Raw genomic sequence first — 13,021 nt, forward strand, 5'->3', positions numbered from 1 at the left:
GAAGATCGCAACTAAGGTAACAATTGATCCAAAGGCATAATGATACCAAGCCTCATTATCAATGGCATATTTTCTAATCTTCTTAATCTTCAAGCGCATTGCATCCATCTTCAAGCGCTTTGCATTCATCTTCATCTTGTGATCATCGACCACATCGGCAACATACAACTCCAATTTCGTCTTCTCTTCTTCAATTCTTTTAATTTTTTCTTTCAAATACTCATTTTATTTTTCAACTAAATTTAACTTCTCGACAAGAGGGTCGGATGCAAATTACGGTTCACATACCTCCTAGATTAAAATATCTCTATGTCAACTTGATGGACATAATTGTCATAAATGCGAAATGCAACAAATAGTTATAAAAGAGGATTTACCACATCTGAATCATAAAGCGGGCGAGGACCGACGGGGACGGATATCAAGACCATGGCACTATGTATAAGAAACAATCATACAAAGTAAGAAAATTATACAAGTAACTATATAAATCATACAATCATACAAGTAACTATATAAATCAAGTACATCATAAAAAATTAATACCTAATAATAATCTGGATCTTCGGGTTCAATAAATGCTCCGGGATCAATAAATGCATCATCATCATCACTATCGGTAATGACGTGCTCATCATCATCATTAATAAATGCATCATCATGTGGAAGGCACCTTTACGTAATCGGTCAAGCATTGACAGGTCATCCGCAGCAGTAACCTCTTCTAGTTCAGGCTCTTCTTGTTCCGGCTTAGGGGTGAAGTCGGGTTCACTATCGCTATTTACTTCAATGTTCTGGGGTGAAGTAGAGCGGTTCTTGATACGTTTTTTGGAAAGACGTGTTTGTTGGAAGAATTCCCCTTCATATGTGTCTGGGTTAATGTGAGGCTCATAATCAACTTCATTGGGGGGAGGTGGTCTACATGTGGCGGCACTTCATAAACCACATCCCAAACTTTGAGATTAGGATCACTTTGACAGGCCCATGGTAGATAGAAAACTTGGGTTGCCTGTTGAGCCATAATATAGACACCGGGAACATCCAAATGGGTGCTTTGATTGATTTCCACTAGCCCTATATATTCATGAGTCCTTCTAGTCTCCTTCGGCTGGAACCAATAACATTTAAAGACTACGACGTTTGGTGGGTTTGCACCATAGAATTGAAGTTCATAAATTGCTTCAACTCTTCCATAATACTCGGTATCTCTTTTGCCGATAGCAGAGACACAACAATTTGTAGACTTTAGATAGCTCTTTGCCATAGGTACGAAAGCAATACCCGTTGATGTCATATTTGTCAAATGAACAGACCTTATAGTCAAAACCATTAGCACTTGTCTCAATTTGGCGTCCATAAGCTCCGAATTAGCCTACGAGTTTAATACGAAGGGATTGTTGCATTAGCCACAAATTAGACGAAGAAATGAAATGGTCTAATGGAAATTACCGTTTGTTTGAACCAAGAGATGAAACCGGGATAGCCGCCTCCATGCTTTGCCAGAAGGTCATACTCTTTGACGGAATCGTTTTGGATCACTGATAACCCACAAGTATAGGGGATCGCAATAGTTTTTGGGGGTAAGTATTTAACCCAAAATTATAGATTCGACACAAGGGGAGCCAAAGAATATTTGAAGGTATTAGCAGCTGAGTTGTCAATTCAACCACACCTGGAGATTAATTATCCGCAGCGGAGTGATCAGTAGCATAGTAGTTTGATAGTTTTGATAGTAGTGACAGCAGCAATAGTAACAGTAACAGCGATAGCAATAATTTGTAGCAAGTGTAACAGTGATGATAGCAATAGTAACGCAGCAAGATAAATAAGGATAAATTCGTAGGCATTGGATCGGTGACTTGTTGGATGATATTCATCATGTGACAGTTATAACCTAGGGCGAAACGGCACTAGCTCCAGTTCATCGATATAATGTAGGCATGTATTCCGTAAATAGTCATATGTGCTTTATTAAAAGAACTTGCATGACATCTTTTGTCCTACCCTCCCGTGGCAGCGGGGTCCATATTGGAAACTAAGGGATATTAAGGCCTCCTTTTAATAGAGAACCGAAACAAAGCATTAACGCATAGTGAATACATGAACTTCTCAAACTACGGTCATCACCGAGAGTGGGCCCGGTTGTTGTCACTCCGGGGTTGTCAGATCATAACACGTAGTAGGTGACTATAACTTGCAAGATCGGATCTAAAACATGGATATAATGATGAATTCATAAATGGTTCAGATCTGAGTTCATGGCACCCGGGCCCAAAGTGACAAGCATTAAGCATGGCAAATTCATAGCAACATCAATCTAAGAACATAGTGGATACTAGGGATCAAGCCCTAACAAAACTAGCTCGATTACATGACGAATCTCATCCAACTCCTCACCGACCAGTGCGCCTACGAAGGAATTACTCACTCCCGGTGGGGAGCATCATGGAATTGGCGATGGAGATGGGTTGGTGATGACGAAGAACGAAGATCCCCCTCTCCGGAGCCCCAAACGGACTCCAGATCTGCCGTCTCGAGGAAGAACAGGGCTTGGCAGCGGCTCCGTCTCGTGGATCCCGATAATTCTTTCTCTCTGATTTTTTCTGGAATAATGCGATTTTATAGTTTCAGGGGGTCATCAGCGAGGCCACCAGGTGGGTACAACCCACCTGGGCACGCCAGGAGAGGGGGCGCGCCCTGGTGGGTTGTGCCCAACCAGGGGGCCCTCTTTGGTGGGTACTGGCTCCAGAAATTCTTATTATTGGTATAAAAAATCCTCGCAAAGTTTCGTTCCATTCCGAGAACTTTTTTTTTTGCACAAAAACAACATCATGGTAGTTCTGCTGAAAACAGCGTCAGTCTGGGGTTATTTTCATTCAAATCATGCAAATTAGAGTCCAAAACAAGAGGAAAAGCGTGAGAAAAAGTAGATACATTGGAGACATATCAATCACCACTCCATACGAGAATTTGGCGACATATCGACTGTATCAAATTTATCCGGGAATAAGAGCAGTTCAAAGGAATTAGAAGTTGTGAAATAATGTACCGAGAACTTACTCGATGTACGGCCGCACTTCTATTAGGTTGTTGAAGATATACAACCAAATGGTCTGCCATTCTTCAAAATCCGAAGTTAAGGAATTAGAAGCACCGACTGGTGCAAGATCCCCTTTGAATAGGCTGAGGTTGGATCGACCCTTTTTAGGGTCGCCGGCATTTTACTGAGGCTTCGGATTATGCAAATGACGATTTTTGGCTTTGTAGTGTGCTGTCGCGAAGTTTGCCGCCTCCTCAGTAATGAATGCCTCGGCCATCGATGCTTCAATTCTACGTTTATTTTTACATTTTGCTTGAAGCGTCTTCTGCATCCTCTTAGTTGCGCAGCACCAACGATTCTGCACAGCCCCCCCCCCCAATCTTGCCTCGGTTGGGAGATGCAAAATCAAGTGCTGCACTGGATTAAAGAAGCCCGGTGGAAAGATCTTCTCTAACTTGCAGATCAACTCTGGCGCCAACTCTTCCATTTCTTCTACAAGGTCAGGCGATAGTTCTTTCGCACAAAGAACACGGAAGAAATAGCTCAGCTCTGCCAGTACTAGCCATTCATCCTCGGGGATGAATCCACGCAACATCACCGGCATTACCCGCTCAATCCATATGTGCCAATCATGACTCTTCAGACCAAATATCTTCAATTTATCAAGACTCGCTCCCCTCTTTAGATTCGCTGCATACCCATCGGGGAACATCAACTGATGTTGCATCCACAAGATAATTTCCCTCATAGCTGGCCTTCCAAGATTGAACCATGCCTTTGGCTTCGTCCAGTTCTGCTTTCCTTTCGGTTCTTTCATGTTTTGTAACGGCCTATCACATAGCGCCTCCAGATCAACTCTAGCCTTAATATTATCCTTTGACTTCCCATCTATGCCGAACAATGTACCAAAAAGTGCCTCGGCGATATTATTCTCAGTGTGCATCACGTCGATGTTGTGTGGGCAAAGGAGGTCTTTGAAGTAAGGCATGTCCCACAAGCATGTATTGTGAGTCCAGGCGTGTTTCGAATTATACCCCTTGAAATACCCTGGACGCTCTGGATCTGGCTCGAGAGCGTTTAACTGATCCAGGGTCTCTTGGCCTGTCAACACAGGTGGTGCAGAGTTTTTGACAACTCTACCTCTGATGAAGTTCTTCTTCTCTTTCCTGAACTTATGGAGAGGATCCAGGAACTGTCTATGCATGTCGAAGCAAGAAAACTTGCGACCGGCCTGAAGCCAACGAAACTCAAGAGCACCCTTGCATGTGGGGCATGGGAACCTTCCATGCACACACCAGCCAACCAATAGCGCATACGCCGGCAAGTCATGCGTCGAGTACATGTACCAGACATACATTATGAAGTTCCGTTTGCTAAAGGCGTTGTATGTCTTGAACCCATTATCCCAGGCTTCTTGCAATTCTTCCTTCAGTGGTTGCATGTACACATTCATATTCTTCCCCCGATAGTTGGGCCCTGGAATTATCAACGTCAGGAAAATGTTCTTTCTTTGCATAATATGTCCGGGGGGGAGATTGAGTGGAAAGACAAATACTGGCCAACAACTGTATTCGGTTGTCGTCAGACCAAACACACTAAACCCATCCGTGCTGATGCCGACTCGAGGATGCCTCGGATCTGCCGCTTTATCATCATGTAACGCATTGAAGCTCTTCCATGCTTCACCGTCCGATGTGTGCACCATCATCAGCTTCCCATCTGCATCTAGTTGCGTTCTTTTACCTGTTTTGTGCCATGTCATCTGTCTTGCCGCCTCTTCGACCATGAAAAGACGTTGAAGTCTTGGTACGATTGGCATATACCGAAGAACATTAACGGGGATTTTGGTCTGCATCTTCTCACCCATACCATTGTCTACCACAACATACCTGGATGACTTGCAAATTGGACAATAGTTCAAGTCTGCATACTGAAGCCTAAATAAGGCACATCCTTTCTCACATGCATGTATCTTCTCATAGGGCATCTTAAGAGCACGGAGGATTTTGTCTGACTGGTACAGGTTTGCAGGTACTACATGGCCTTTGGGTAGAAAACGTCCAAATACTGTCATCATTGCATCGTAGCATTCTCTGCCCAAGTTGAACTGAGCCTTCAGAGCCATTATTTGTGAGATGGCATCCAGCTGACAAAGCTCAGTGTGCTCGTGGAGAGGACATTTTGAAGACTCCAACATTTCATTGAAGGCCTTTGTAGATTCCTCCATCTCATCGTCCGAGTCCCGAGCATCATCAAAGTCTTTCACCATGTCTTGCATCCCAGTACCATGCTCGTCGGTGCGACGACGAAGCACCTCAGCTCTGGCACGTTGGGCAGACTCACCATGAAATTCCACACCGTATAATTTGGCGTAAAACCCCACTTCTGCAGGTGTTTGCCCATTTCATCCTCTGTCCTCTTGTGCCAATTGTTGCACCCGGCACAGGGGCACCATGTTTTCCTCTGGCCATTTGCAAATGCGGCTCTCAGAAACCCCTTGGTTTTTGTTAACCATTCATTGGTCATGTTTTTCTGACTAGTGTGACCGGTGTACATCCACGCACGATCAGTCATCTTTCCTAGCTAATGGACACATAAGAAATATATATATATCAGCATGTATATCTTCATCAGTTAATGGAGTTTGTCACTTTTATTAGGTCCATGCAACATAGACACTAATAGGTAAAGATAGGTCCTAATCCCACCCGAGTATGTGTAGATTGGGTTCGTTTTCCCATGCTCTACTCCGGATCCGACGCAACATTTCGGCAGCACCTCCCGGCTGTTCTCCTGATACACGTCTCGGCAATAAGCAGAGAGGATGTGTACCCGGAGAACAACAGGGAGGCACTAACGAAATTCTGCATCGGATTCGGAGCAGAGCATATGGGAAAACGAACCCAATCTACACATACTCGGGCTGTCCATGGATAACGTTGGACAATTCGAAAGAATCACGGTTATAAATATGCAAATGCATGCATATTTATAGATGTAACCCTTTTGAACGGGAGACGCATAGTGGTCACGCATACTGATGATTGAAGACACCTATAGCTAGCAAGTTCCATCGGCACAAAGACCGGAATAGAGAAAATCAAGGGGGGAGGAGATGTCATTTGTGCTAACCCACGAGTGCAGGGGCGGAGCTCGTCGAACACTAGGCCCCCGCAGCAATGAAAAAACTGCACATTTAAATCGAAAGATGAGTTTCATAGCAATATAGTTTTTTCCGTCAACCTAACTAAATATTTACAACAGGACGAGCGGGTTAGGGGTTCCTCAGCGTTAATAGAACCCGAATTAGCAAGTACCATCGGTGCAAGATACATGAGGCGCTCGGTGTTGAACACTAGATCCACGTCCCACAAGTGACGCCGACGCCCGGCGTCCCGCCACAATAGTTCTGGTGGCCGATGACGGTCGAACACCTTGCCAAACTTGTCTGGCAGCCTCTGCGATGAGGATTAAAGCCAAGTATTGAAATTTCAAACAACCAATCCGACTTTAGTCAGTTTGGGTGTTTCAAGTTTCAACACTTAGCTTTCAATCATCATCTCAGAGGCTGCCAGACAAATTCGCGATGGTGTTCGACCGCCATCGATGCCGAGAACTATTGCAACGGGACGCAGGACCCCTGTGTCACTTGTGGGACGTGGATGTAGTATTCGACATCGACGGCCACATGTATCTCGTACTGACGATACTTGCTATTTAGGGTACCATCGACATCGAGGAACCCCCTAACCCGCTCGTCCCGGGGTAAACTAAATTAGCATGCATTCAATAAGCAAAACTACATCATCTCTTGCATCCGTACATCGTCGAATATTATCACTAATACATCTTGAATAGTATCATACATATAGCATCACTAATACAGCTAGAACCGTAGCGAACGATGGGTATCGGCGTGGGCGCTGGACACCCAAAGAGAAGGAACCATCACATGATCATAGCTCCAGTGAGATCCCTGAAGAACCTGCTAGGTATTGTCAAACCACGTGCTCATCCTCCTCGTTGACACGGTGATGTACCACCTTCGCGGTGTCCGAAAGCCTCGGCACCGTCACTCGCCCACGCGACCGCCACCAAACAAGGTTCGGGTCAACGACGGGCTGGCTCCTCACCAAGCTGCGCTCCCCGGAAGGTAGAACCTCCTAGTACCAGCCCGGCGGAGCCCAGTCTCGGACATGGCCCCTCTGATTAAGTAGGCCTCCTCCGCCGAGTTGACGACGAGGATGCGGGATAGGCATCGTCGACGTTGATGTGGGAATAAATGATTGAACTAAAAAATAACAACAAATTTCACATGTTCAAAATAAACCAGAAACTTAACCTAACCTAAACTAAACTAACTAAACTAAACCTAAACTGAACTAACTAAACTTAACCTAAACTTAACCTAAACTAAATTAAACTAAACCTAAAGTAAACTAACTAAACTAAGCAAAACCTAAACTAAATTATACTAAACCTAATTAAACTAAATCTAAAAAAAGAAAAAAGAGAAAAAAAAAAGGTCTCACCTTGGAGCGGCCGGGGAAGCGAGGCGGGACGGCGCGTCCGGGGCGGTGAGGTGGCGAGGCGGGGCGGGGCGGTCTGGCACGGAGTGGCGGGGTGGTCCGGCGCGGAGGTGCGAGGTGGCCGAGGCGGGGCTGGCACGGCCTGGCGGGGCGGCCGGGGCGGTGAGGAGGCCCGGGCCGGCGCGGACGGGGCGGGGCGGCCGGGGCGGCGAGGCGGGGCGGCGCGGGGCGGCGACGCGGGGTTGGGATGAGGGAAGGGGGAGAGAGAGGGGTATGGCGAGGGCTTTTTGTTAGATAGGGCACAGCTCTTTACTGTCCGCTAGCAGACGGCAAAGAGCCTAGCTAACGGACGTTAGTTTGGCCACTTTCTTTGCCGTTTGCTAGCTGACCGCAAAGATTCTTTGCCATCAGCTAGCGGACGGCAAAGAAAGTGTCCGTTAGCTGCCCCTGGCTAGCGTCCCACCCTGCCTCTTTGTCGTAAGTAAGCTGAGCCATCAGCTAGCTGACGGCAAAGTTCCTGATTCTAGTAGTGTTTAGGGATTCAGAAGAGGGGTAGGAGTACTTTTCCAGCTATGACTCTTCCCGATTCAGTTAGAGGGTGGCAGTCGACCTGGTTCTACTACCAAGACATTCCGACTCCTGGTCAGTCGACCAGTCTTCCCCTCTTCACCATGGATCGGGTCCGCCAACCCTCCTCGCTGATCGTGACTCCAGCAGAGAAGGCAGAGGTGTCCATGTTAGTCGACCGGGTAGTCCAACTGGTCCGTGATGGCGTGACTGGCATGGATTTGTTGGAAGTGTTTCTCAGCAGACGCATCCAGCCTCTTCAAGCTCGCGATCATCCGATGTGGATGTACTCGGGCCCTAACAACACCGCTCGTGTCGACCCAGAGGAAGTCACCGAGGAGATCGTGGAGCAGTGGCTGCGGAGCATCACTGGAAACAAGGACAACCCCAGGGGGTCCAGGAGGGTTGCACCATTCGATGCCAAAAACGAGCCAGACAAGGTCTGACCTTTGTTTCCGAGTGTATTTTGATTTTGATTTGCGACTGTCCTTGAATCTGATTGACGCCTGTTCAAATTCTTGCCTTGCTGATTTATACTGAGATGTACTCGATGCTGAACGGGGAGCAGGTCCAGGAGGGAACGGAGAGCACTGACGAGAGCGGCGACTGGCAGTCCCCCGACGACCATGAAGACGACAGTGATGACTCGGGCGGCAGTGAGGAAGTCGAATCACCACCTCGCTTAGAGCGTCGATCCAAGTAGTCTCAAGACCCTGCGGGCGGGCGTGGCAAGGCAGCACCTCCAAGCGCGCAAGTGCAAAAACTCACTCGGACCTCGTCTCTGGAGCCGACTGAAAAGGCCGCCAAGCAGCTCAGGACCGCCCCTTCAAAGCCTCGGAAGGCCTTGCCCAAGATCAAGGTGTATGTTCATGTCGCTTCTGCATAAGTATTTTGCTTTCTCTCTTTGCTTTTGCGTCATTTGGAAACTTCTATGCTTGTTGCCGACTCACTCGCCTGTTTGACCAAGTGAATTCTGAAACTTTCAGTGCTGCTACTTCTAGGACCTCCATGGACATTTACAAGAATGAAGATGATGAGGAAACTGAAGACGCGGCCACTTCCAAAGCGGGTATGACTCTGCAATCTTGCCTCCATTTTGTCAATTGAACTGTTGGTCGACCAAACTCTTATGGTCGAGTCTTTTGCAGCGCCGCAAAATGTCATTGAACTTCCAGACGACGGTGAAGACATGCCTCAGAAGACCATGGGAAGAAAGGGCAGGACTTCGAGCAGGAGGGTCCCTTCCAGCAAGGTACCTCAGTCGACACAAGTGCCAGAACCAGTGATCCAGCAATCCGGAGATCCAGTTCGGGCTTCTGTTTCTTTTGTCGTTCCTGTGTCGACTGATCGTCCTTCGGCGTCGACTGCCCAAGTCCTTGCTCCGTCCGTGCAACTTCATGCCTCAGATCCCTTGGCTGCTCCGGCTGTTCCACCAAGTCCACTCTTTGTCACCCATCATGTCCCAGAGGACCGAGTGGACGCAGCTAAGGAAGCTATACGCCAAGCAGGCCTTATGATGGAGCAAATGAAGGTGGTGCATGAAGCTAGCAAGGCTGCCTACGTCACCAGCTCTGCTCTCCAAACCAATGTCCAGGTGAGTTTATTTTCGACTGATATTTGCTCTGTTAGGATATGGTACTTGAAAACTGCTGCTTTATTATTCATAAGATGTCCGTGGATGAGCGTTTTGAAACCTTTAATTTGCATCTATCATGAATCTGCACCTTGCATCCTTTCACCCACTGGGTGCTTTAACTTTTGATGAATAGTTCTTCCACTTGAGTCGACTAGGTCGCATCGAGTGTATCCTTGAATCAGTGGGGGCACGCAGAGTGCACCCACTGGGTGTAGTCCCCGAGACCACCGTTGAATGTTTGATTCGGTGGGGGTCTTAGTGAAATGTCTCTTTACAATCTTTCCACTCGGTCCAGACAGGTCTTGCCGTGTAGGATCCGAACCAGTGGGGGCACGCTGAGTGCACCCACTGGGTGTAGTCCCCGAGACCGAGGTTGACTGCGGGCAGTCGGCGGTGGTATGAGAATAAGTGTTGCCATGTTTTTTTACTCGTTCGACTCGTACTGGGCGGACCATGTCGAGTGGGAAATTGAACCAGTGGGGGCATGCCAAGTGCACCCACTGGGTGTAGTCCTCGAGACTACTATTGGATGTTTTTATTCGGCAGTAGTCTTAGAACTCTTTTTGCCGTAAGGACTTGAACTTGTATCTTATCGCTTGGAAGCAATCGATTTTTGTTCCTGTCGACTGACGTGTCTTATTTGTCGGTTGCAGAAATCTTGTGAACTCGGGGCTCAGTTCGCTGAACTAGAGCAGAAACAAATTCAGCTCAACCTTGATCTGGAACTAGCGAAGCAAAATTTGCAGAAAGCCAAGGATGAAGCAGCTACCATGGGAGGTAACAACTTGTCGACTATTTGTCTTGCCAACTTTACTTTCCGCCTTTTGAACCGAGTGACTCCACTCGAACAGATCTGCGTAGCGAAAATAGACAACTCCAAGCTCGTCTAAAGAATGTTATTTCTTTACACAAAATGAAGCAAGCTCTAGAGCAGAAGGACCTCAACCTCGCAGCAGCTCAGGAGAAGGCGCGAGAGAAAACTGATCTTGCTGACAAGAAGCTGGCTTCAGTCGGCAAGTTAGAAGAAGAAAACGCAAGCTCAAGACTGCCGTTGGTGAAGCAAACAAGGAACTCGTGCAGCTGAACAAGGACAAGGTGGCTCTGACTGACAAGGTTGCGAATCTCACTCGGAAGAGGGATGAACTGGAGGCTTATCTGGGAGGACTCGCCAAGAAGATGTTCCTTATGCTTGAAGGTACTTTCCCTTGTCCAACTGATTTGCCACTGTCGACTCACCATAAAACTGTGGACTCACCATTTTTCTGTGTGTGCAGAATTCTGTCAAAACTTCGAGGAAGAGACCGGGCGGATTGAGACGAATCTGGACCCCATTAACTCCCCCGTCAAGGACGAAGCTGCGATGAATGCGCTGCGACTGGAATCTCGCATCGCCAGCGTTACCGACTATCTTTCTCGACTGACGGTGGCGGTATCGCGGATTGACATGGAGCTCTGGCCAGGTGTGACATTCCAGAATGACCTCGAGCCTCTGATGACTCGACTCAATGAGATCCATGGTCGAGTGCAGGCGTGGAAGAAGTCATCTGCTCGGTGTGGCGCTGACGTGGCTCTATCTCTGGTCCGCGTCCATTGCAAGGAAGTTAAAGAAGAAAAGCTCGTGGCTCTCAAGGTCGCCAATACCAACAAGCTTCACTTCCAGTCCTTCATGGAGACTTTCATTGACGCTGCTACTCGTATTGCTGATGGAATCGACCTGGACAAGTTCGTCGAGCCAGCTAGCCCTCCTCCTACCGAGTGCACAAACTTTAAGCCTCACTTTTATTTGCCTCGGAATGCCGAGTGATTTTGTAACCGTTAAACTCCTTCGGGCCTGACGCCCGAGTACTTCCGTTCGTGGTTCTGGACCTTGCATTATTTATCTGAACTTGGTTTTTCTTTGAATATGGTTGCTTTGTCTTTATCACTTTCAGATCTGTTAACTCTGAGTGAAGCTCGATTCTTCACTCGGAATAGATGTTGTACTTGTGGCGCAGCTCCGACGAGAGTGTCGTGGACATCAGCACTAGGTGCTGCACATGACCTGCACCTCATCGTCCTTGCGGATCGGGATGGAGCAGACGTTGTACTTGTGACTCAGCTCTGACGAGAGGGCCGTGGACATGAGCACTAGGTGCTGCACACGACCTGCACCTCGTCGTCCTTGCAGATCAGGATGGAGTAGACGTTGTACTTGTGACTCAGCCACTCGAAGTGGTTTTTTAACTTAGGCGAGTATGGGATCACAGCTAAGCCTCCGAGTGAGAGGGTTGCTCTTCACTCGGAGTGGTTTTTTGAAACTTAGGCAAGCACAGGGTCGCAGCTAAGTCCCCGAGTGAGAGGGCTGCTCTTCACTCGAAGTGGTTTTAACTTAGGCGAGTACGGGGTCGCAGCTAAGCCCCCGAGTGAGAGGGTTGCTCTTCACTCGGAGTGATTTTTAACTTAGGTGAGTACGGGGTCGCAGCTGAGCCCCCAAGTGAGAGGGTTGCTCTTCACTCGGAGTAATTTTTTAACTTAGGCGCGTACGGGGTCGCAGCTAAGCCCCCGAGTGAGAGGGTTGCTCTTCACTCGGAGTAGTTTGTTGAAACTTAGGCGAGTACGGGGTCGCAGCTAAGCCGCCGAGTGGGAGGGTTGCTCTCCACTCGGAGTAGTTTTTTGAAACTTAGGCAAGCACGGGGTCGCAGCTAAGCCCCTGAGTGGGACGATTGCTCTCCACTCGGAGTAGTTTTTTGAAACATAGGAGTGTACGGGGTCGCAGCTAAGCCCCCGAGTGAGAGAGTTTCTCTCCACTCGAAGTAGTGTTTTGAATCTTAGGAGAGTACGGGGTCGCAGCTAAGCCCTCGAGTGGGAGGATTGCTCTCCACTCGGAGTAGTTTTTTGAAACTTAGGCGAGCACGGGGTCGCAGCTAAGCTCCCGAGTGGGAGGATTGCTCTCCACTCAGAGTAGTTTTTTGAAACTTAGGTGAGTACGGGGTTGCAGCTAAGCCTCCGAGTGAGAGGGCTGCTCTCCACTCGGAGTAGTTTTTTGAAACTTAGGCGAGTACGGGGTCGCAGCTAAGCCCTTGAGTGGGAGGATTGCTCTCCACTCGGAGTAGTTTTTTGAAACTTAGGCAAGCATGGGGTCGCAGCTAATCCCCCGAGTGGGAGGATTTCTCTCCACTCAGAGTAGTTTTTTGAAACTTAGGCGAGTACGGGGTCGCAGCTAAGCCCCCGAGTGAGAGGGTTGCTCTCCACTCGAAGTAGTTTTTTGAA

This window comes from Aegilops tauschii, chromosome 6 (assembly GCF_002575655.3).
Source record: "Aegilops tauschii subsp. strangulata cultivar AL8/78 chromosome 6, Aet v6.0, whole genome shotgun sequence".
NCBI classification, from domain to species: Eukaryota; Viridiplantae; Streptophyta; class Magnoliopsida; order Poales; family Poaceae; genus Aegilops; species Aegilops tauschii.